Source organism: Taudactylus pleione, unplaced genomic scaffold (assembly GCF_031769625.1).
Source record: "Taudactylus pleione unplaced genomic scaffold, aTauple2 ptg000502l, whole genome shotgun sequence".
In the NCBI taxonomy this organism is placed as follows: Eukaryota; Metazoa; Chordata; class Amphibia; order Anura; family Myobatrachidae; genus Taudactylus; species Taudactylus pleione.
The window spans coordinates 5,770,124-5,795,002 of record NW_028284904.1 but is presented as its reverse complement, the minus strand read 5'-3'; the positions used below and the strand labels follow the sequence as shown (position 1 = coordinate 5,795,002).

Genomic DNA, 24,879 nt, shown 5'->3' with positions numbered 1-24,879 from the left:
CTATTTCTGGGAAATTGTTGTTTTTTGTGTTGAGGGTTATAGGTAGGGAATGGCTGTGGGGATGGATATGGGAGCTTAGATTGAGGATGAAAATTGTTTTGTGGCCAAGTGTGGTAAGTATAATATGGTTGTGATATGTGTGACTGCACAAAGGGGTGATATGTGTTAAGTACTTGTAACTGCGCAGGTGGATAAGTGTCTTGTGGCTGTACATGCATATCTTCCAGAGCTTGTATAAAGACAGCCATTAGTTTTTCGCTCTGTGATTCGCGCTTTGAGTATGTTCTTGTCATGCTCAATAGCAGTTTCCTTAAGTACGTCAACCGTTATTCCTCTCCATCCGGAGTGTGAGGTCTGAACTCTGGCCTTTAGACTATCCTTAAGACCATCCATCAGATCAGTGATGACTATCTACCGGTAGTGAGTGCTATCCTTAATGTTTTCTATCCCAGTGTACTGAGTGATAATCTGCAGCCCTCGATAAAAATAATCTTCTGCAGGTTCCCTTTCTTTTTGCTTAATGGTTAAGATTTTACTCCAGTTAACCACTAAGGGGAAAAATAGGGCTAACTGGGTGACTATGCGGGCAATGCAATCCTGATTACCTTGATCAGTCAAGGGGACATCTACATCCAGAGTACATGCTGTGATAAACTTTTTCACATCTGTACCTTCTGGGAGACATGCCCTTAACACCACAAGCCAGTCCTTATTGGTTGGCTCATGCCTAAGTCCTTGATGAAACGTTGACACTTTGCCAGTTGTTTCCTAGGGTCAGGGAAATCAGACATAATGGAATGTAGTTCCGCCCGTGTCCATGGACAGTGCATCGTTACTTCCCTTGTGGGGATTACACCATTTGCATCCACAACTCCATTGGGAACAATTATTGACCGTACTGGATGGATGCTTTCAACTTCTATACCTCTAATCCTATTACTGCAGCGAACAGCATTAGCAACCTCCGTTACTGAAGCGGTAGGTGTCAATGCTTCCTGCGCCCTTATTACAGGAACCTCCCCCACCATGGGTTCTACTAAGGCCTCAACCCTTTGGGCTAAGGATCCCTCCCCCACTCCTGGTGCTAATGGGTAATCTGCCTGTACTTGCTGGGAAGGGACATTCAACAATTGCACAGCATGGGACACGGCTGACATTTCTAAAGGTTAATTTTCTGCATCATAAACATTTTCAGTATACACACTCAGATGCGGATACAGCTTACTTGGTTCAGTTAAATTTTTATCATTTTTGGTGGATAATGTATCTTCACCGCCCATCACATAAGGTGGTGGTGGTGCGCAAGCGCGAATTGCAATATCTTTGGCAACGCTACTATGCCGCACGTTCGCGTTTTCCTGTGGTACGCATGCGGCGCTGTTCAGCGTCGCGTGCGCATCACCCCTTGACGTGCACGTGACGCAACTCTGCGTCTCGTTTGCACCATTCACCCACGTGTTACTCTCATGCTGCCAGAGTTTCAAACAATCATTATACTCCACTCTTTTCTTCAAGGATTTCACTCTACATATGTGATCCTTGAGGTTATTTAAGATCTCCACATTAAAGCTACCAATCTTTGGGAAAGGCCTCACACTCTTACTCGTCATCTTAACCCACATGGCACAGTGCATTGTTGCGATGCACCGTACTTGGTGTGCATTATATGAAGAGCCGACCCAGTCGGACCTTGCGGAGGCAGCTCATCGTCTGCCTTCTTTGTTGACTGTTTAGCGCCCATTTTGACTTACTCTTAACCTTGCAACAAAGAAGAGACCGGTGAAAGAGTTAACTTTTATGCTGCTTTCACGCACCTATACTACAGTTAAACAATACTAAAATAGTCAACACAGTAATACCAACTAAGGCAAACACAGTTAACAACCTATTAATAGGGAACACATTATCTAACTATAGATAAACCACAGTTAACAACCTATTTACCCTTCTTTTCCCCGCACCCAGATCTCAATCACAGGATGCCACACCTATGCGGTAAAGTCGCAAAACTCAAAAGCCCTAAATGACCAATGAATTTTATGACCACACTGGAAGCTATTCTTTATCGTTAATCTTTAACGAAAGGATATCAAAAAAATCCCCTCTGCCAGTATACCTGCTATTTATACCCTAGGGATCACATATACACCCTAGTTATTTTTTTAAAAGAAGCTCACACAGTACTTCTATTTTTCCAATCGCTAACATGCGCCTTTCACATTTTTCTATTTTTCTGGCCAGAAAACTTAAATGCCTTTCTCTGGATTTAGCAGTCTTTTAGGAGATCACACCCTACCACTATGATGTCTTGCAGTCTTAAACAATTGCTTGAAACAATACAGAAATGTAAGAAACACATGTATACGCCATTGTGTGCCCGGTCGTATTCGCTCTTTTGTGACCGCTTACATGTGGCATATAGTACTCCTACTTCCGGTTGCAAAAGCTAGGATGCAACCGCTGTACGTGGCGTGGTGACTTTTACAGAGCTATTGTGCGACTGGTCGCATGCGCTACAGAGTGGCCGCTTACACAATAGCGTGGGCAAATGAAAAGACACAAATTTCTCTCTTTTATCCCCAGGTCCCAATCAGCCCTCCCCGTAGTCGCTAAACTGCGATCCGCCATCTCCCAACAAACAGCAAAGCAGGAAAAAGGTCTGCTGGCGCGCCAAAAAATTCACTCTTTGTTGCGAGATGAGGGGAGCAGAGCAGTGAATAGAAGGATGGGTGAATACGAACACACGAGCCCCCAAACTAACGAATCTAAAATTACGTTACTGAAGAGAGAGAGAGATTGTTTGTCTTAGAGGAACACATATATTGCTAGTTTACTAACATAAATAACGTAGTCACACTCGAGTTTGTGTTTCCGACGCACAAAAAATATTATATTGTAAACAGGGGATAAATGCCTTAATCTAAACAATGAGCGCCAAAGTACAGTAAATAACAATAAATGATGCAATTACCACACGATTCGCAAGCGCACTGGTCCAGGAATTACAGTCGTCTCCAAGATGCTGCCACTCATTCAATGGGAATGTATGAGTAAGCAACTCAACCAGGGCTCGGTTTTTATCCACTTTAGATTCAATTGTATAACAAACAAGCGGGCTCATTGGCCTTTATTATGAGTCACAGTAAATGCAGCACTTCAATGGTTAGTGTACATTTGGTGTTATTAGGGGCTGAACTATGTTAGAGGATCCCATTGTTTCTAATCTCCCGCCCTAGGTATGTTAATTCAAAGGGCCAATGCATACAAAGTTGTACAGTAAATAATATGAATCCTCCAGATCTTCATAACTTGTCGGTGTTTCCTCTGATATTCATGCTGTCTTATCCATAAACCTGTGGAGACATAAGGAAATCGGTAGGTACCATACACGACCAGTTTATCTCATTCCTGGGGTCAGATATCATATATCTAGTGTTCAACATATATCATTCGGTCGACATCCTATTATAATATAATATTCTTTATATGGAACATTTGCTGTGTCAGTTTGTGTTATTGAAGTTTGTGTATGCGCTATTTAGCACTATGCGCATTGGTAAATGTAAGTTATGTTTTGGTTTACTCAGCATTGGATTATTGTTAGAATGGGACACAGTTCATTGTGGTGAGGTTTCCGAAAGGATTATTAAAAAGCTTGCTGTGCGATTGATGTACAATACATTATTTAGATATTGCCATATTAACTTATTTCATCTAAAATGGCGCCGAGCGCCCAGTCGCAGAGTAGCGTGGTGTGCCATTCACAATATGGTGTGGGGCAGCTGTATAGGGATGCGTGCACTACTGGAAGATTGCATGCGCATTGGGATCGCGATCGCGCACGGGTGTGTGCACAAATGTGCGTCGGGAGCGTGAATGATTTTAAGAAGTGACTGCGGACGATCAAATCGTCCGATGAATATCGTGAAGCGTGTTATGCGCAATTATGCGATTGCTTACAATCTATTTGGCTTCGACAATAGTGTTCCCTAGCTACCCTAACCCCCTGGCTTTTTCCCTCACCTGAGGATTAACTGTATGGATCGTGACACCATGTCTCCAACTTTAAACATACAAGACCTCCTGTATTTGTCCCCAAAATTTTTTTTTTTACAAAATGGAGTTTTTTCAATGCCTGAGGTACTTTTTTTGGAACATCAGGCTAGAAGCCACCTCAATTTTCTGTACCAGATCAAAAGCATTGGCTTTAGGGTGGTATCCAAAATTGCAGAAAAAAGGTGACCTCTTGCAGAGTGACAGGAATTATTGTACGAGAATTCAGCCACAGGCAGATAGTTAGACCACTCATTATGACACTTGGAAACAAAGCAAATAAGATATTGTTTCAGGGATTGGTTCACCCACTCGGTCTGCCCATTGGATTGAGGGTGATAGCCAGAAGAGAGACTAAGATGAATACCCAAGTCAGAACAGAACATCTTCCAGAATTCCACGATGAACTGGGTCCCTCTGTGAGACAATATCTTGAGGCAAACCATGTGATTTAAAGATATGCTGGATAAATAACACCGCTAGCTCCTTGGCACTCAGGAGTTTGCATAAGGGAACGAAATGGGCCATTTTACTGAACCGGTCAACTGTTACCCAGATGGTGTTGAACTGAGATGAGGGTGGCAATTCAACAATGAAATCCATAGAAATTTAGGACCATGGTCTACTGGGAATAGAGAGTGGAGGAAGCTGTCCCACTGGAAGCTTCCAAAGTGCATTATTTTGCGCAGAAACCATACAAGCTAAAGCAAATTCTCGGGCATCTTGAGTCACCATTGACCACCAGGCTGCATGTGACAATAGCTGTAGAGTTTTAGAGATTCCCTGGTGCCCAATCACTTTAACTTAATGGAACTCTTGCAAATTTTTAGGAATAAACAAATTTCAGGGAGGAGTTTCTCTAGGTGCTTGTGACAGGGCAGACAAAACTTGAGTAGTCAGATCCTGAGTTAAACTGGCATGGATCACAGAGGCAGGGATAATAGTAGTGTATGAACACTTAGGATCCTGTACAGGCTGAAAACTGTGGGACAAGCCATATGCTTTAATGTTTTTTGGCCCAGGCCTGAATGTGATGACAAAATTATATCTGGTAAAAGAACATTTGCCCAGCGAGCTTGTCTGAGGCTCAACCTTTTGGCAGCTTCAATATAAGACAAATTTTTGTAGTCAGTATAGACAGTCACCCCTTCCAACCAATGATGCCAATCTTCAAAAGCCCATTTAATAAGGACTGCTCAGTTTCCGACGTCATAATTCTTCTCAGCAGGCAAAAACTTTTGGGAGAGGAAAGCACATGGATGGACATTCAAGTCCATAGGATCCCTTTGTGATATGATAGCTCCTGCTGCTACTTCTGAGGCATCAACTTCAACAAGAAAAGGAATATCTGTATTAGGATGTTGGAGGACTAGAATGCTCTTTTAAGGTTTTCAAAAGCCTGAATCGCTTGAGGTGACCAGTGTTTGGTATCTGCTCCTTTCTTGGTTAATTCAACAATAGGGGCAACAGTTTTGGAAAATTAACAAATGAATCTTCAAAAATAATTAGTGAACCCAAGAAAATGTTGGATGGCTTTAAGATTGGAAGGACAACTTGAAGTTTTTCTGGATCCATGGAGAAGCCTTTGGGAGAAATGACCTTTTCCACCTAGAACTCCCACTTCTCTAACTTGGTAAAAATATTATGTTCACGTAACTTTTGGAGGACCATCTTCACGTGACATCAATGTTCTAGCAAAGACCGGGAGTAAATTAGGATGCCATCCAAGTTAGCAATGATGAATTTGCCAAGGAACTCCCAGAGGACATCATTAAAAAATTATGGGATTACCACTGGTGCATTAGACAGACCAAATGGCATCACCAAATCACCAAATACTCATAGTGCCTTAAATGAGTATTAAAAGCTGTCTTTCATTCATCCCCTTTCCTGATCCGAAGTGCACAGATATGAGAGGAAGAGGGTAAGAATTCCTAATGGTGACCTTGTTAATGGCCCTGTAGTCAATACAAGGGTGTAATGAGCACCTCCTTCTTGGCTACAGAAGACCTGGAAGGATGGATAAAATGTTTGGCCAGGTTTTCTTGGATGTATTGATCATGACTTGAGTCTCAGGAATAGAAAGAGAGTACATTCTTCCTATAGGAAGTTTGGCATTGGGTACCAGGTCAATGGGGCAGTTGTATGGTCAATGTGGAGGAAGAACCTCTGCTTCTTTTTTTGAGAAGACATCCTAGTAGACCCGATATGGCTCCAGAAGAGTTTCAGAAACAGGCTGCAGTGTTCATACTGGCAAGGTGAGGAAATTAGAACCACAATCTGACCCCCAGCGAACAATCTGTCTAGACCTCCAGTCCACCACAGGGTTGTGTCTTCTGAGCCATGGTAACCCAAGAACTACAGTGTTGGAGCTAAAGGGCTTTGAATCAAGAAAAACCAGATATTTTCTGAATGAAGTGCTCCAACAGACAAATGGAGAGTTGTGTCTGAGAAGAAACGTATCCATTAATCAAAGAATTGCCATCAAGTACACAGATGGAGATAACTTATTCCAAGGGCTCACTGGAATGGCATCTATGAAACTCCCAGCAGCACCACTATCCAAGAAGACCGAGACAGCATCTCTTCTTCCCAGGATCACAACTGCAGCCGATTGCATAAGGCTGTTCAAGGTCTCTGGGACGGGATAGTAAACAAAACAATCCCTGATATGTTGAGACAAACCTAATCGAAAATTGGCTTTTAGAGCAGGGTTATTCTACCAAGAATCCACCGCCTTTCTTATGAATTTGGTACAGTAAGTTTCAGCAGGGTTCCGCCCTTGCCTGAGTGCCCACAGATGTGCTTCAGTGGACGCTGCTTTGTTGGGATCATCATAAAGGAGTCCCCATTGTGGTGAATACAGCATTTACAGACTCAAGTGCTTCACAACCTGGCTGTAGGCTGAAGGCCCAGATATCCTTGTAAAAGGGAGCTGATAATCCCTACCCATTGGATTTCGGTAACAGAAGATTGTGGGGGTCATTCAGACCCGGTCGTTAGCGCCGATGCACTCGGACCGGGTCGATGGCCCCCCACAGAGCATGCGCACGACGGCGCCGTTGTGCGCATGCGTGAGACCCGCTACGACCGACAGCGCCGGTCGTAGCGGGTCTCGATCTAAAGGGGGCGAGCTGTCGATGTTGATTGACAGCTCGCACCGTTTGGAAGGAGGGCCGCGGGGGTGGCAGCCCAAACGGAGGCATTCCCATGGGAACGCCTGCCGTTTGGGGGAGGCCCCACTGACATCACTAGTGATTTCAGTGGAGAGCTTCTGGCTCTGACAGAGCCAGAAGCTCTCCGGGGCTTACGACAAGTGAGACCCTACCCTAGGGTCTCGTCGTAAGCCCCGATGGTCGCGATGGTCAATGACCATCGTGACCATCACCCGAGCGGTCGTTAGAGCTGTGGGTGTTAACCCACAGCCTAACGACCGCAACAGAGGTGGGCGGTCAGGATGCAAGTGGCCGCCCAGTTTCTGAGTGACCACTTGCATCCTCCGACCACCTCTGAATGAGGCCCTGTGGTCGGAGTTTGAAATATAATTTGCAGCTTTCACGAAAATGTTTTAAAAATTATGATCTCCGGAGAACCGTTCACGGAGATTCATTTTAGGCTATTTAACTACATGAGCAGGAGAGACTACCCTAATTTGGTTTTCTTGAGAGGCCACTTGGATGGAGAGTTCTTGAAGTTTCTGGATCAATCCTTGAATCTGACCAGCGGGTTGGGCAGGGTTCTGTACAGATGGATCCATCTTAGGACTCAACTCTCAATGGCTTCTCAGTATTGTGGCTGTTTATAATGTTATGAACACCCAAAGGAGTCTCTAATACACCCTTAGAGTACTTAGACCAGGTTAATACGTCGGGTGTCCCCAAGCTAGTACTGAGTGTTTACAAGACCCAAACAAGGGGTGCGGAGCCTATCCCACCAGCGGTCTTCACCAGGGACCCCCGCAATGAAATTTGGACTTTGGGGTGTTCGATGGGCAGGTCGCTGCCTCCTGGCTGGGTCACTCAGTACTAGCACAGAAACAGAGAATGAGACAGGCCTGGTGTTGTTATGCAGGACACTAGTTGAAATATGGCAGGATCCGCAATAAAGGATATGAAGCTGGGCCATAGTAAGCCAGCTACTCAGGATTATAGCTGGAAGATGGTATGACCAGCAATGCACAACAAATCTGAATAGTAGCAGGCCAGCTACTCAGGATTCTGGTAATGGAGCCAACAGGACCAATGGCAAACAGAGGAACACAGGCATCAGGAACATGGATCAGAGGCTCACGCTGCAAGGTAAAAGCTTTAACCAGCAGGGTAATGCAGGGCTGACTTGCATATAAAGGAAGAGGGACCAATCAAAGGCCAGTCCCAAAAAAGCCCTAATGAATTGAATATTGTGCAGCTAGAGTGCTGCACGTCTGCACAAGTTCTGAACAACCCACAGCCCCCAGTGGCTTCCAGGCATCTTGTTGCCCAACGACCAGCGGGGAGTTGCCGGCTGGAAGTGACCTGGTGTCCCAGTCTTCTAGCGTTGCCCGAGACGTTCGGCACAGACGAGCCACATTGGATTGCAGCACTTTTATGTGTATCCTGTTGTATTCAATAGAACCTACTCTGGTTTGGAAACTGTGGACTAACCTCTTTGCATACAAGTACTATGCACCTAACAACTTGTAGGCATCTACCAATAGGAGTGAGTTGGTTATCAGAGTTGATAAGGTCAGAGGTAGATCCAAGAGGTCATTAGTGAGAATTTTGATATGTATGACTGGTTGGCGAGAGCTTTTACTTGGGGGATGAGCAATTTTAAAATGGATTTTGGAGAACACTGAGATCCAGTTTGAGGATTTACAGAGTGCAGTGGGATAACTAAATGATCAGTCTTGCTGAGTTTCTTAAGTCAAGTTGAAGCTGCGATAGAAGGAATAAAAATGCCAGAGAGGCAGTTACATTTGTTGAGTTGGAAAATGCATGGACTTGGAGAGAATCGTGGCTATGAGCTATATAGCATAAGTCAAGTGTGGCCCCAGGGCAGATTTTAAAGGAGGAGGAGGGAAGACTATGAGCTCCATTTTGGGCATATTACAGAATGAGGTTTTTGGGGAGATGACGTAGGTTACTGTGGAACTGGAGTGTGAGTGAATCGGCTTTCCATGATCAATGGTGTACAGTGAGAGAGGGATGAAAATGGGGTCTTGTGGGTATCTAACATATAGCGAGAGTGGATGTGTGGATCTTCCAGAGCTAGAATAACTGATGGATAGAGCGGTCGTACAACTTGATCAATGCTGCTGAATGCAGCAGAGGAGGATGGAGAAGTGACTATCAAACTTTGCTGTACATTGATAATTGAAGGGTGGTCTTTGTAGCATATTGTGGGCAAAGTAAAACTGTATCTTTTTCTTTTTTTTAATCTCAAAGAATTAACATATTTACTGTTGTAGAACACATTTTATGTGCTCAGCACTGACTTGTGTTCTTGCAGGTCTACAACACCCTGCAGTACTGGAGCTATGGTTACAAACTTGATGGCTTTGATGTAGAGGACCCAGCACCCCAATGTCAGGATCCAAACAAACTTGTTTTCTGCAATGGACAATACTATCTCCCTGTAAGCAGCAGTTCTGAAGGAGACAGCTATAAGCTTCTTAAGGTGAGTATCAAGGCTAACATGCTAACCTGTCTTTAGTAGGCCAAAACCTGGGCTCGCATTAGAGTCTCAAAATATCCCAAGGTCATTGTTTTATTCAACTCTTGGCCACTGAATCTTGCTTGATCTGCCGAAACCTCCCCACTCTTCCAATCCTCTATTATGGTATATAATCTCCCAAGGGGTGTGTCAAGCTGCCGGTAGGCCCCACCCCCTGCCTCCACCACAGCTCTCACTCTGTCTTACCCCTTAGCTTTGTTAGGATAGGGCTGTTTACTCCTTTCAGCACCTGATGACATGAAACTAGTGTTAGATACACCTCTGGCTGATGCTAGACCTTGACACACAGTATATAGTATACCTCTCAATATTTTCTTGGGTGCACATAATAATGAAATGGATATAAGACAAGGGGATAAAAAGCTTTGCAACACCATGAATGATAACTAGCAGCCCAGCATACAAAATACTAGTAGATTAACATGTAACACTCCATTACCTTAGCAGTGTCCTACAAACACACAAACTATTGAATGTCATGTGTATGGTAACTATTGTAGGGAAATGTTTTAATATGTTTCTGTTGTGCTTTTTCTAGGACATTGGGGTGCATTTGGCAACACGTCTCTCAACGAGAAAACCAGGGGTCTGTGGAGAGAATCCACCCTGGCCGGTAATGAATGGGCCCCCTCCTGTTGGTTATTTTGCAGGTATTCAGATTAAGATCCTTAACTCGCTGTTGAATAAGTAATTAAAAGGTTTATGTCCAGTTTATATTTTTAGTCTTTGCGCAGTGATGAAATACTGGAAACCAATATTGTTTTGCATCTAAGCAGTGCAACATATAGAATGCCTTTTTATATTATTATCTATTAAAGTTTGTACATTTTTTTTATTAAACAAAAGACCCATGGACACAAAGGGTATTATGTATGTGGGGATTAGAGCAATCTGTAGCTAATCTGTTGACATGTACTTAAATGGTTAAACGCTACAAGCTGTCTCTTACTGTAACTGAGTGTTATCGTTCATCACTCATCTGACTCAACAAATTCATACGTCTGTGTATGACTTGTCTGTCTTAATAACATCACATGTCTGAGTCACCAGACTTAAAGTTCAAGGTGATGAGACTGCAGGTACAAGACTTGTTTGTTTGGCTTTATAAAAGAGTCGGCATTTGCCCAAGCCTGTCACTGTGTTATTGGAACATCAAGGAGCTATAGGGCTGTACAGAATCTAGCCCAAGACAGATTGATACCTTGTCATATTGACTGCTTTTTATCTTTTTATCATGCATCTTGTTATCTTCACTAAAACCTACTCAGGTTTGGGGCTCTATTTATTATAATTATTTTTACTTAAAATAAAGTGAAAAAGGGTGTTTACTAAAGGGCAATTGGAGTAGAATTCATAAAATTCTACTCCAACCCCTAAGTATCACTTATTTTTAGTAATCAGATCGCATTTCCCATAATTGTAATGGGAAATGCGATCTGTCTGGTAGTTACTAAAAATAAATTGTGAAAAAAATACCGGGGGAAGCCCTGTGATAATAACGCCACCTGTGGTGACGTTATCCAGGGTCTTCCCCGGTTACCGGACTCCAGCTCTCCTCTAACATGCAGAGCAGATACCAAAGCCGGCCCCAGTGATCAGCTGTGTGGTCTAAACAGAAAAAAAAATAGTGAAAAAAAAATAACTTGTCTGAGTCCATGGACCAGAGATCGGGGCTCCGGTGATGTCCTCCCTCTGGTCAGCTGGTGTCCCATCCTGCACTGGGACCCTGGTCCCAGTGTAGGATGGGGAAATCAGCTGACCAGAGCCACAGAGGACATTACCGGAGCCCCGATCACCGGAGGTAAGTGCAATTAAGGGGGGTGGGGCTTAACAATTGGGTGGGGGGGTCGCGATCGCGAGGGTGGTGCTTAATGATGGGGCGGGGCTTAGCAGTGGCCGGTCAGCGCATGCACAGGCACTTGTCATGGTATTTTTTTAAAATACCATGATAAGTGTGTGGAGAGGATTCGCAGGGACAGAGCTTTATCGCAAGCTCTGTCCCTGCAAGGGGTTTTTAGTAAATCCCTGTGATATTGGCTGAATTCGCAATGCGAAGTAATATCATACTACAATCTGGATTCCCAATGCGGATTGTAGTAAATAGAGCCCTAGGAATCAACGTGTGGACTAACCACCTTGTTTAGTTTAGGTACACACCTACCAACTTTTTAGGCATCTACCAATATAATCTGCCATACAATGACATGTGAGCATGTAACCTCAGCATGTAAACTTTCACCAAAGTGCTGAGTAGTGAGATAAAAGGTCAAACATGATGTCTGGTGTTACTGTACATGTAGGCTTAATAAAGTGAAGTACGTACACTTCATTTATTTCCTCCATTTGAAGACTTGTTTATGTCATTCCAAGTCTCCACAGAACCATGTTTAGTTTATGTATGGAGACTGGGATACATAACTTGGCTTGTGATATTGTAAGCTATGAAAAATAACCTATTAAATCCTCTTTCATCTCTTATCCTCCCACATATATTGTCACAAAAGAGACTGAGTATGCCAGACGATACGGTGGTAGCGCTGTTGCTGGTCCTTATGCAATTGAGGCGATTCAAACAAACTTTGCTGAGGCTTTCTTGTGGCTTTCTTTAGATCTTAAGTAAGTGTTAACATTCCTGCACTGGAATTCTAGTATTTCCACGGGACTTAAAGGTCACACACACACACACACACGTTCTTTCTATATATTTCCACTAGTCACTTATGAGGGATAAATGTACTAAAGGTCAGTTTTCATCGATTTAAAATTGATCTAAGTCGATGTTGTGTTTCAGGGGCTAAATCAGACATTTACTAACATTTAAAAATCAATATAAAAATTGTCTTTTAGTAAATGTGCGATTTAGCCCTTGAGACACAATATCGATATAGATCATACAAGTAGCAGTTGCAGTGTTGCACAATCAGGTGTATAAACTGCTCATGTAAAATAAATAACTAGTAGCATATCAATGAGCGCTATGTAATTCTTTACCCAGCACAATCATTAAGTATTAAAGGTTTAAACAACTTATTTCACACCACATATTCCATGAAATGTTTATAGCTCTTTTTAGGATGGAGTGGGGTGGAGCTACTGGAAGTTAAGTGAATGCGAGATAACAGCAGTAAACATTCCCTAACCTTACCCTGTATGATCCCTCCAGTGTACATATAGCACTGTTGTTATCAGTGGTCAGCGCTGCGGCAGAATCCTTCCCCTGTTCCTTCAGCTTGGTCGCTGTGTACTTAACGGGGGACCGGAAATGGCCGGCTGTCAGAGCAGGAGGTAGAGGTCGGTGTGTTTTCCTGCAGCTGTGTCTCCAAGGCATTTCATACAAGTCGGTACTTTGTCAAAGTACAGACCTGTATGAAGCTGAAGGAACGGAGGAAAGATGCTGCCGCAGCACTGCAAACTGACCGCATATAACAACAGCACTATACAGAGCGGAGATTGAGCGGAACATACAGAGCATGAGCCGATGATATATGTTGGTAGCGGTGCATAAACATGTAAGCGGTATGACTTTGCAGGATATATGTTGAGGTAAATAGTGCAGGGTCCATCTGGAGCTGAGTGGAACATGTCCATGTTCCACAATGACACTCTACCATAGTGACAAGATGGCACCGCTCATGCCCAGAAGACCAAGCAGTGGCCATCTTGGTAAAGGCAGATGCTTCCAGAAAGGAGCATTATGGAGGTAGCGCACTTCATATTTCAACACCTCAGTCATTGGCTCCCGTAGTGCACGAGCATGCAGGGGCACCGAGAAGGGGGGAACGAGTACTAATTACCCGGGCTTGTTGGAGGGGCCTGTGATTAGGCCACACCCCCTTCCCCAGGGGCGGCTCTCTACAGCCCTGCAAGCAGTCTCTCCATCTCTTTATGGAGCTACTGGTGACTGCCAGCTTTACCAATCATGGCACAAGTCCACCATATACTTTCTGGATATATTAACCCTGGAAATTCACAGGTCTTAGTCTGAGACCCCCATTCACACTACACCAAAACCCAGGAAATTCCAGGGTCAGATACATTCACACTGAACCCGAGTCTGCCAGGAATTTGGTGTGGATTTAAAGGGGACTTCTTTTTTTGTTCACATTAAATGACATAATATAAAGAATAAAGGCCGCAACGTTTGTTTCCAATATTTTTTTTGTATTGAAAACCAATATATTTTTACATTACAATATAAGAAAATGATGAATATAGCCTCTAAGTTTTAGTCTATACAAAGACAAAATTTTCACATAAAAAAGTTAAACATCAAATAATACACATTTAAATTAATTTGCTCCCCAGCCATGTGGTCCGGATGCCTGCAGTTGAGGTCATCTGCAGGTGCACGGAACAGCCAATGAGAACGTTTTCTAAAACCTGGGTTGGATGCATTCACACTAGAGCCTTCCTGGGTTTCACCTGGGAAAAGCCCTGGTACAGAGCAGGGTCATGGACCTGGGACTTCGACCTGGGTCGTCAGGGCCGGCTCTTGGGGTGTTTGACCAGTGCGGTCGCACAGGGACGCCACCACATAGAGGGCGCACCCCTCCCCAACATCCCGTTTTCAGCCGGACAGCACTGTCCCGCTGTTCTGCCCTTAGGCCAAAGTGGCCCGCGGGTGATCAAATCGGGAGGTTGGGTACCCCCACCGCCACAGTTGTGTGGTGGTGCTGGACCCTGGAGTCTGGCTCTCCCCAGCCTGACATTACATGGGAGGCGTGCCATGCGGGCACACCCCCAAATAACGTAATTTGGGGGGCATGGCCTATGGCAATTTGGCTACACCCCCATGGAGCCGACCCTGCAGGTTGTTTCTGCTCACAGATAGTAAAAACCCGGGTTGATGCACGTTCATGTCCAAAAACTTGTGTTTTGCTATATGTCTGAAAGGGGTATTAGTGGCCATAAGGAAAAGTACTCTATGCTTTTAGAAGGTGTCAAATGGCTGATTTGTGCATTTGTTTCTAAAAAAGGAAAATAAATGTAAAAAGCTGTAGAATTTTGTTTAATTACAAAGGAATTAAACGGAAAATGCAAAACAAATAGAAAAAAGATGCTTTTGGGGTAATTCGGGGCAACTTTAAAAATGTTAAAAAAATGATGGAAAACAATTATTTTTCGTTGCAATAAACACTTTTATTTAATTACGGCTGCATTATTTAGGGAAAAAAAAGCTTATTTTGCTGTCATTTCAGGCCATTTATTATATTTTCACTCCAAACATGAGATATAATTATTGGCCCAGTTAAGCTAATTGAAAAATTCCAAATGCCTAATTAGTCACTGGGGGGGGGGTGTTCGAGGGGTTCAGAAGCAAGTCTCGACATTTTTACCTTAAAATACAAAGTTTCCCTACCTTTTCACCTGCTCAGGGGGTATGAACAAAAACAGGTGAATTTAGTCTGAAAAAGAAATATGAGTTTGGAATTGAATTACAAATGTAATGAATTTGCAGTGGATTTCCCCTTGCGGGAAACCCACTCGCGCCTAATTGAATCCCCCACCCCCCTATGGGGAACACATGCAACATAGGAGTTTCTAAGGATTTTCACGCACGTGCAGTGCCAAAAAATCCCTGAACTCCATGAACATCGAGTGTGCCTCAGAAATCAGGGCCGATTTGGGAGATAGAAATGAGAACATCCTCAATTTCAAAGGATCAGGATAAACTCTGTATGGCATAGATTTCAATATTTCAATGTCTGAGGTTATTTTCTTGTGTTTATTTTTATCACGGTTTCAGTGCTGAGGGTCGTGGTTCTGTAACAGTGAAGGTGCCGGACACCATCACTAAATGGCAAGGATCTGCGTTCTGTCTGTCGAAAGAGGGAGATTTCGGCATGACCAAATACCCAGCTAACTACGTGACGTACCTTCCCTTCTTCATCGAGCTGTCTGTGCCGCATTCCTGCGTCAGAGGAGAAACCTTACTTCTTGTTGCCATTGTGCGCAACTACTTGGAGCAATGCGTCAAGGTGAGTAATGTGTTCTGATGCTCAGCTTGTGTTGCGCTGGAGCAATTTACTGTTCCCCTGGCAGTTTGGGTGGCTCTGGCTTTGCAGCAGGCAGCAATTTATAGGTCTATTCGGTGCCCCAAAATAAAAATGGTAGACTGTTGTAGATATTTCATGGATACGGGTTTCATCCAGGTACATTTTAAAAGGGTAAGATACAAGGAGGTGTCACTTTTTTTTATGATTCCATTTTTGTGTCCATGCTTTTATTTGTAACCGGCCCCTCGGTAAAGCCCTGCAGCTAATTGAATCTGTCCCTAAGACTTCTCTTCTTACAGTATGTAAGCTACCTTTTGCTGTCTCTCTTGATTAGGTCCGAGCGACCATGGAAGACTCCGATGCATATAATGCGGTGCAGAAGGGGGAAGAGCAGGATGCCTGTATCTGCGCCAATGGAAGAGCCACTTACACCTGGGAAGTTCAAGCCAACAAAATTGGTATGAACACAATTTTATCATAATTGATATATTTTTATTTCACTACTTGTGTCAATCTCTGGATCTTTCTGCCTTCTCCACAGGAGAGATCAAGTTTACAGTGTCTGCTCAGACAACGCACATCGGTCAGTCTTGCGATGGCCCTAATGACTCCTCCCAGCCTCCGCACAAGGACACCGTTGTGCAAAGCATGCTTGTGGAGGTGAGACCCTGTTGGTAAGAGTGCATGCATTATTTGGTATTTAATAGAATGAATGATATGGGGTTCCCAGCATGCATTTCATGCTAGTCTATGCAACTGGCAGCCCCCCTGTCCCCAACACTTTCACCAGCAGTGGTGTAACTAGGGCAAGGCGAGCGGGGCACGTGCCCTAGGCGCCGTGGGGCCGGCGGCGCGGGGGGGGGGGGCTGCCAGCCACGGTACCGGCCCGCCCTAGTTAGACAGTGTAACGCTGACCACAGTGAGTGCGGTCAGCTCTACACATTTACACAGGACCGGCGCTAGGCTTCCCAGCGCCGGTCCTGTGCTGCACAGCCAAGCCCCTTCCCTCCCCCTGAGCCAATAGCGCTGGGATGAGAGTGGCAGACGGGCTCAGGCTGTGCTAACACACACATCGCTGCCAGCACGTCAGCAATGTGTGTGTTAACCAGCAGCCAATGAGAGTCAGAAAGACTCTCACTGGCTGCTGCTGCACACACATTTCCGCCAGCACTGGCGGAGATGTGTGTGTGAATCAGCAGCCAATGAGAGTCAAATAGACTCTCATTAGCTGCTGCAGCTCCCACTGCTAGAGCCGGCTCTTGCAGTGGGTAATGGGAGAGACGTCATGATGTCTCTCCTATAATGCAGAGCGCGCCAGCCCGGGAGGATGGACGTGCGGACGGCGGTGGGAGTCGGAGCATGTATTCATGTAAACATTTTTGTTTTATTTATTGTTTCATTTCAGTGTGTATTTGTCGGGGGGGACTTATACTGGGGGCACTGCATCGGGGGTGGGGGACTATTACCAAGGAGGGGACTGCTACTGGGGCCACTGCTTCAGGGGTGGGATGGGTGGGACCACTACTGGGGACTACTACAGGGGGCACTGCATCAAGGGGGACTCCGACTGGGGGATCTATATAAAAGGGCACTGTATAAGAGGGACTACTACTGGGGCCACTATATAAGGGGCTTACTACTGGGGGCACTATATAAGGGGCTTACTACAGGGGGCACTGCACAGGGGGGACCACTACAGGGGGCACTGAAAAGGGAGAACCACTACAGGGAGCACTGCATAGAGGGGATAACTACTGGGGGCCTGCATAAGGGGGACAACTACTGGGGGCACTTTATAAGGGGCACTACTGGAGGCCTGCATAAGGGGGGATCACTCCTGGGGGCACTGTATAAAGGCCACTGCATATGGGGGATCACTACTGGGGGCCTGCGTATGGGGATCACTACTGGGGGCACTGTATAAGGGGAAACACTTGGGGGCTGCAAAAGAGGGACCACTACTGGGGGCACTGCATAGGGGGGACTGTATAAGGGGCACTGCATTAAGGTGCAAATGGAAAGAAATGTTCCCAGTGACAAGAAAGGGGTGCGCACATAGGGGGGTGGGGGGGGCGCTCCATTTTAAAATTTCCCCTGGGCTCCAAATGCCCTAGTTACGCCACTGTTCACCAGGCAGGTTCTGCCCTGGATTGCGTAGGTTTTCTAGATGTACTTGAATGGCAAACACATGGCTATAACAGATGACATCTGTTTTTATTGTAACAATTGTACAAGATCTAGGAAATAAAGTATTTTTATAGGTTTTATATGGGAGTCATAAATTATTACACTTTTGTGGAATAATTTTGTATAAAAAAAAAGTCCTTGGGCCAAATGTAATAGGTAGTCTGTTTTGGTAAATTGCGAGTTTGGTGCTAAACTCGCAATTTTTCACAACTCTGTTAATGTAATAGGGCATCTGTTCACTAAAACTCGCATTTTTCAGAGTTACTAAAACTCCCCATTCTCAAACTCGCATCCAGATGTTTTCACATTGAAAACAATCAACTCGCCCAATGTAATAGAGTGTCTGTTTCAGACTCGCAAAAAAAAGATTACCAAAAGTCCCCAAATAATAGACCTGCTTCAGGCTAGCGAGTACATCCTGAGCAGGTCAGATTAACACAGAAACATGCACATATCTATGAGATAAGTACATGTTTCTGTGTGTACTTATGTAAAATGTTTTTAAATAAAAAAAAAATTACGTGCACCCCCTCCCCAAAAGCATAACCAGCCCCGGGCTTCATAAAGCCTGTTCTGGTTCTAAAAATACAGGGGCCAAAATGCATAGGGGGCCCCTGTATATTAAGAACCAGCACAGGGCTTTGTTGAGCTGGTCCTCGTTCTGGAAAATCAGGGGACAAAACAAGTAGGGGTCCCCTGAAAATTCCAGAACCAGCACCGAACTCTGTCTAGCGGGGGGATAATGCGACAGCCAGGGAAAACCTTTCACCGGTTTCCCCGGCCAAAGCATTATCCCTGACCGCTAGTCAGTCCAGGCCGGGGATCCCTGGAGAGTTGGGTACCCCCCCAATAAAGGGGTCCCCCTCTCCAGGGGGACCCCTTTATTGGGGGGGTAAGATTAATTGAGGTTAATCTTGTGGTTACATCAATGATATAATGTCGCGACATTGCATCATTGATGTAACCACAAGATTAACCTCAATTAATCTTGCGGCTACGATGTAGCGATTCCCACCATAGACTTCAATGGGGATTTCTCACCATAGAAGTCTATGGGAGACACAGGCTGGCCACATTCAGCTAATCAGGGAGCTGCTCCGACGGAGATGCTCCCTGATTGGCTGGCGGCCCCTTCACTGACGGAGCACACGTGTGCCCCGGTCATTTAAGCGGAGCAAAGGTATGTGTACACACATACCTTTGCTCAGTCCGGCATGGATCATGTTTTTTGCGTTTTTTTATTTTAACCCCTGGATTGCCTACTTGGAGAAGTGGACGTGATCGACGCATAGGAGAGGTGAGTATGGATTTTTTTTTTTCAGGTACACCCCTATGGATTACTTCGGACACTAGGTGAGTATGTGTGAGTGTGAGTGTGCATGTATGTTTTATAAATTTTTTACTTTCACGGTGTGTTTGTTTATTTATGTATTTCTTTAGTTGTGGAACTACAAGTGCCAGCGGGCCCGTAATGCCCCGCATGCTGTAATTTGTGGTTCTCCAAATACCAGCATGCAGGGGAGGCTTGCTGGTACTTGTGGTTCTACAACTAAAGACAATATGGAAACTTTATTTTTACACTTTACACTATCAACCCGGCACCCACCAACCTAGGGTGCCAGGGATAGCCCCGGGCTATCAGTCTAGGCCTGGGGTGCCCTGGAGAGGGGTACCCCTTTATTGGGGGGTACCCAACTCCCCAGGGATCCCCGGCCTGGACTGACCAGCGGTCAGGGATAATGCTTTGGCTGGGGAAACCGGTGAAAGGTTTTTCCTGGCTGTGGCATTATCCCCCCGCTAGAAAGAGTTCGGTGCTGGTTCTGGAATTTTCAGGGGACCCCTACTCATTTTGTCCCCTGATTTTCCAGAACCAGGACCAGCTCAACAAAGCCCTGTGCTGGTTCTTAATATACAGAGGCCCCCTACGCATTTTGGCCCCTGTATTTTTAGAACCAGAACAGGCTTTATAAAGCCCGGGGCTGGTTATGCTTTTGGGGAGGGGGTGCACGTTTTTTTTTTTTAAAACACACACAGAAGCCATCATGGATCTCACTGATCTGTGATGGCTTCTCTAAAACTCGCACCTTTTAATGCTACTCGCATTAAAAGGTGTCAGTTTACATAGTCCTAAACTCGCCTAAACTCGCAAATGCAGTAGCCTCGAGCTGAAAAGTTCGCAGGCTATTGAATTTGCGAGTTTCAGTACAAACTCGCACTTTTTAAAAGTGCGAGAAAGTGCAAGTTTGTACTGTTACTAAAACAGACACCCTATTACATTTGGCCCCTTGTCTTGTTTTATTTATTTTTTTCAAATTATGAACAGTCATTGTCAGCAGGGGAGGTTGTGTAATTCCAAATGTATGAGGTCTCTTTCTTATCTGAGAATTATTCTTAATTGTACTGTATGGTGGCAACTTGTAAACCGGTGTGAGTTATCTCACAATCGACTTAAGCCATCACATTTATACAGTGCATAAAAGCAGTGCTCTAGAAGGGATGTAGTCACAATTCTGGTGCACAAAATGCCAGCGGACAAAATCCGTCAGTCAGAATCCTGGCTTCAAAATTCCGATAGCTGCAATCCTGACGCTGAGTATTGGGGTTTGGTTTAGGGATTAGGGCTAGGTCCTAGGGGGAGAGTTAGGGTCAGGCTGTGGGAGGAGAGGGTTAGGGTCAGGCATGGCACAAGGGGCTTAGCCCCTGAAAAATGGGGACATGTCAACATGACACCACCGTTTATCGTCACTCTGGGAACATTCCTTTCCATTCCATATGCTCCTTAATGCCCCCAGTAGTAGTGCCCCTTATGCAATGCCCCCTGTAGTGCCCCTTATACTGTGCCCTAGTAGTGCCTTTTATGCAATGCCCCTTATGCAGAGCCACCAGTAGTGCCCCTTATACTGTACCCACAGTAGTGCCCCTTATGCAATGCCCCCAGTAATGCCCATTATACAGTGCCCTAGTAGTGCCTTTTATGCAACGCCCCCAGTATTGCCCCTTATACAGTGCCCCAAGTAGTAGTGCCCTGTACACATCAAACACACAGACACACATATAATTATACTTACCCGAATCCCCGCTCCTGCACCCGCCACCGTCCGCTCCTCCAGTCACTACGAGAGAGACATCATGACTTCACCCACAACAGGAGCCGGAAGGCGGAGCTCATGCGTAAGTTCCAGCCCGGCTCCGGCCGTGTGTGCTGCAGCCAATAAGAGTCTGTCTGACTTTTATTGTCTGTAGTGCTAAAACAAACACACTGCCGGCGGCATGTTTGTTTAAGTGTGTAGTGCCACGGAATGCACTGCCCTTGATGGCATATGGCTGCGCCCAGGGCACGTGGCCTGCTCGACACCCCCCCAAATACGCCACTCGTCAGGCTGCAAGACGATTAGGGTCAGGCTGTGGGATGGGAGGATTGGGGTGCGGGATGGGAGGGGATAGGATTAGGCACTAGGGATAGGGTCAGGCTGTGAGAGGGGAGGGTTAGGGTCAGGCTGCAGGACAGTAGGGTTAGGGTTCGGGACGGGAGGGTTAGGCAATAGGGGGAGGGTTAGGGTCAGGCTGTGAGAGGGGAGGGTTAGGGTCAGGCTGCAGGACAGTAGGGTTAGGGTTCAGGACGGGAGGGTTAGACAATAGGGGGGGACGGGAGGGTTAGACAATAACCCTTAGTGTCAGGCTGCGGAAAAGGTGGATTAGGGTTAGAGGAAGGGTAGGAATACTTACCTGCATGTGTTGGGATTTCCACCATCGTAATTACACTGCCAGGATTCTGACCGCCAGCATTATAAGCGCCGGGATCACATATGGGAGATTGCGCACTCCTGCGGATAGAAAAAAAAAGATTCCCTCCAGCACACTGCAGCAATATTAGCAAAAATACTTGAATCCTACATGATAATAGAAATTCAGAGGTATTAGTTGCATACATTTGCAAATATATGATTAAGCGCCGGGCCAGCATCAAGGCTCCTCTATACATTAAGGGGTTCACGTCCGAGGCGCAGAGCAGCCCAAAAGAACCCAGCCAAGGACCACTCCCAGGGCATCACACGAACAGTGGAAGAAAGGTGATAGTGAAGTGTAAAGTATAGACGTGTCAAGATAATCAATAAGTGTTATGCCCTGGGAGTGGTCCTTGGCTGGATTCTTTTGGGCTGCTCTGCACCTCGGATATGAACCTCTTAATGTTAGGGACGCTGGTATAAAGGAGCCTTGATGCTGGCCTGGTGCTTAATCATATATTTGCAAATGTATGCAACTAATACCTCTGAATTTCTATTATCATGTAGGATTCAAGTATTTTTGCTAAAATTGCTGCAGTGTGCTGGAGGGAATCTTCTTTTTTCTGTGGTTCAGTATAAACCCCGCCATTTACAAGCACCTGTGCAATATCATTAAGCTGATGTGAGCGACCACCATACTTTCTATTTGCACTCCTGCTGACGCCAGGGACTGTTGCTAGTTTTGATGTGCTATACATCAAACCCACCGATATCACTAGCGACCCATAGTAAGTTAATGAAGGACTGAACAGTGATTGTTCCTTCATTCATTAACTCGTTCCAGTGTGTACGGGCAATCCCCATTCAAGGGCATTCGTTCTGATGTTGGAACGAATGCCCATCGCTCCAGTGTGTACCCAGCTTTACCTGTCCGGTGCCACAGAAGTCACTGTGGAAAACGCAGAGTTTGCCATGTTTCTGGAGATCAGCGCATGCATCTGCAGGAGGGGGGGATGCCCGCACTAAGGCTGCAAATGTGCCCCCGTGTAATTCAGCCTTGTCCAGCAGAGTGTCCAGATGTCGCCACATTTATTGCATATAATAGTTTCCCATTTCCTTTTGGCTAGACGAAGGTTATTCCTCTCAAAGCACCCATTCATTTCAATGGGGTTTCTAGATGAAGCACATACGCTTGAAATTTATTTGAAATCAATGGGAAAGGGTTAAAAAATGGTATAATCAAAAATTAAAAATGTCTTTATAGATCCCTTATATGTATGTAAGGTCACTTCTAAACTTGTATCTGCCTGTCACAATCCTGGCTAGTTTTTACTTTTGTGACTAACCTCTGCTCGCTGCTCCATGGATCTGTGTTTGTAATTCTCCTGGGACATCTGCTCTGGCTGAATCATGCTGGCTGTGACATCTGTGTGTGCAGACTGCTCTCCTCCCCACACTGATTAATAATAATTACTGTAGTGATTGTTACACTTCCAATTTTCTGATTTACATGTGTTTATATGTTGATTGTTGTATATGTCTGTGAGTCCTTTTTAATTTGGTTAAGTTTTATAGAGGTGAGGTATAGCTATTTTGTGTGCTCTCACAATAGAGTCTATCTGTGGTCGGCTAGACCTTCCACAAGTCTTTTTCTTTCACTGATTAATCACCTGGACCCTGCTCTGTCTGTGAGCATTGCTAGTCTTAATTAGAATCACAGGTGTGGTCCTGATTCTCAAGGGCTGCAGAGATGATTACCCCCTCTGCATGTTGTGCCTTGCTCCACTCAGAATGCCACTGCCAGACCACCTGTCTGTATCCACCAATCGCTGCCAGACTCTAGGTATATAGATCCTCCTCTAATAGCACTCAGTGCTTGAACATCTCGTTACGACCCGTGGTGTACAACTTGTGCTATAGCTGTACCTCTGCGTACCAGTGTGTCCCAGGCTCCTGCTGGTTCCTAGACCAGTGTTATCTGTAAGCCTGCTACGTTCAGCTATCCATGCTACCAGCCTCTCACCTACGGCTCCCAGGCCGCTCCAAGTAGCCTCCACGCTACCAGCTTCTCCACACGGCTCCCAGGCTGCACCAAGTAGCTTCTATGCTACCATCTGTCACCCACGGCTCCCAGGCCACACCAAGTAGCTTCCACGCTATCATCTCTCACCTACAGCTCCCAGGCCGCTCCAAGTAGCTTCCACACTACCAGCTTCTCCACACGGCTCCCAGGCCGCACCAAGTAGCTTCTACGCTACCATCTCTCACCCACGGCTCCCAGGCCGCAGCAAGTAGCTTCCACGCTATCATCTCCCACCTACGGCTCCCAGGCCGCTCCAAGTAGCTTCCACGCTACCAGCTTCTCCACACGGCTCCCAGGCCGCACCAAGTAGCTTCCACACTACCATCTCTCACCCACGGCTGCCAGGCCGCAGCAAGTAATTTCCACACTACCAGCATCTACCCACGGCTATCCAGCCGCTCCATGTAGCCACCCAGCTACCAGCATCTACCCACGACTATCCAGCCGCTCCACGTAGCCACCCAGCTACCAGCGTCTACCCATGGCTATCCAGCTGCTCCACGTAGCTACCCAGCTACCAGCGTCTACCCATGGCTATCCAGCTGCTCCACGTAGCTACCCAGCTACCAGCGTCTACCCATGGCTATCCAGCCGCTCCATGTAGCCACCCAGCTACCAACGTCTACCCACGGCTATCCAGCCACTCCACGTAGCTACCCAGCTACCAGCGTCTACCCACGGCTATCCAGCCACTCCACGTAGCCACCCAGCTACCAGCGTCTACCCACGGCTATCCGGCCACTCCACCCAGCTACCAGCGTCTACCCACGGCTATCCAGCCGCTCCACGTAGCCACCCATCTACCAGCATCTACCCACGGCTATACAGCCACTCCACGTAGCCACTCAGCTACCAGCATCTACCCACGGCTATACAGCCACTCCACGTAGCCACCCAGCTACCAGCGTCTACCCACGGCTATCCAGCCGCTCCACGTAGCCACCCAGTTACCAACGTCTACCCACGGCTTCCCAAGCCACAGCAAGTAGCTTCCACGCTACCATCCGTCTGCAAGACCATCTACTAGTAACCCGACCAGCTCAGTCAGCCTTCCAGCCGGTCCCAGTCCGGCCCCTCCAAGTTCCTTCTGGTCTCACTCCAACGCTTCAAGTTTCCAGTT

General features: G+C 45.9%; 1 pseudogene; it reads left to right on the top strand.

Moving 5' to 3' along the window:
* Positions 1 to 24,879, top strand: part of LOC148501810 (ovostatin-like) — a 182,618-nt pseudogene that overhangs the window by 132,179 nt on the left and 25,560 nt on the right.